Here is a 1,698-nt window from a genome sequence, read left to right as displayed (position 1 = left end):
CAGTCCCCTCACCCTTTAATATCCCACGCAGTCTAATCCCACTCTCCCCCTCACACCCCGCACCCTTTAATATCCCACCCAGTCTAATCCCACTCTCCCCCTCACTCCCCGCACCCTTTAATATCCCACCCAGTCTAATCCCACTCTCCCCCTCACACCCCGCACCCTTTAATATCCCACCCAGTCTCATCCCACTCTCCCCCTCACCCTTTAATATCCCACCCAGTCTAATCCCACTTTTCCCGTCACTCCCCGCACCCTGTAATATCCCACCCAGTCTAATCCCACTCTCCCCCTCACACCCCGCACCCTTTAATATCCCACCCAGTCTCATCCCACTCTCCCCCTCACCCTTTAATATCCCACCCAGTCTAATCCCACTCTCCCCGTCACTCCCCGCACCCTGTAATATCCCACCCAGTCTAATCCCACTCTCCCTCTCACTCCCCGCACCCTTTAATATCCCACCCAGTCTAATCCCACTCTCCCCGTCACTCCCCGCACCCTGTAATATCCCACCCAGTCTAATCCCACTCTCCCCCTCACTCCCCGCACCCTTTAATATCCCACCCAGTCTCATCCCACTCTCCCCCTCACCCTTTAATATCCCACCCAGTCTAATCCCACTTTCCCCCTCACACTTTAATATCCCACCCAGTCTAATCCCACACTCCCCTCACTCCCCGCACCCTTTAATATCCCATCCAGTCTAATCCCACTCTCCCCCTCACTCCCCGCACCCTTTAATATCCCACCCAGTCTCATCCCACTCTCCCCCTCACCCTTTAATATCCCACCCAGTCTAATCCCACTCTCCCCGTCACTCCCCGCACCCTGTAATATCCCACCCAGTCTAATCCCACTCTCCCTCTCACTCCCCGCACCCTTTAATATCCCACCCAGTCTAATCCCACTCTCCCCGTCACTCCCCGCACCCTGTAATATCCCACCCAGTCTAATCCCACTCTCCCCCTCACTCCCCGCACCCTTTAATATCCCACCCAGTCTCATCCCACTCTCCCCCTCACCCTTTAATATCCCACCCAGTCTAATCCCACTTTCCCCCTCACACTTTAATATCCCACCCAGTCTAATCCCACTCTCCCCCTCACTCCCCGCTCCCTTTAATATCCCATCCAGTCTAATCCCACACTCCCCTCACTCCCCGCACCCTTTAATATCCCATCCAGTCTAATCCCACTCTCCCCCTCACTCCCCGCTCCCTTTAATATCCCACCCACTCTAATCCCACTCTCCCCCTCACTCCACGCACCCTTTAATATCCCACCCAGTCTAATCCCACTCTTCCCCTCACTCCATGCGCCCACTAATCCCCCTTCCACACCACTGGAACCTGGATAGAGTGAGTGGGGAAAGTGAGAATTTTGTGACGGAGGGTATTTGGTTTCGGTTAGGGGAAGGATGAGGGTGGCACAGTGGGTTAGCACTGCAGCCTCACAGCGCCAGGGTTCGATTCCCGACTTGGGTCACTGTCTGTGCGGAGTTTGCACGTTCTCCCCGTGTCTGCGTGGATTTCCTCCGGGTGCTCCGGTTTCCTCCCACAGTCCAAAGATGTGCAGGTTCGGTGGATTGGCCATGCTAAATTGTCCCTTAGTGTCCAAAGATGTGTGGGTTAGGAGGATTGGCCATGCTAAATTGCCCCTTAGTGTCCAAAGATGTGTAGGTTAGGAGGATTGG

Source organism: Mustelus asterias, unplaced genomic scaffold, assembly GCF_964213995.1.
Source record: "Mustelus asterias unplaced genomic scaffold, sMusAst1.hap1.1 HAP1_SCAFFOLD_4781, whole genome shotgun sequence".
NCBI lineage: Eukaryota > Metazoa > Chordata > Chondrichthyes > Carcharhiniformes > Triakidae > Mustelus > Mustelus asterias.
The sequence above is the reverse complement of the archived record's forward strand: the minus strand, read 5'-3'. Positions refer to the sequence as shown.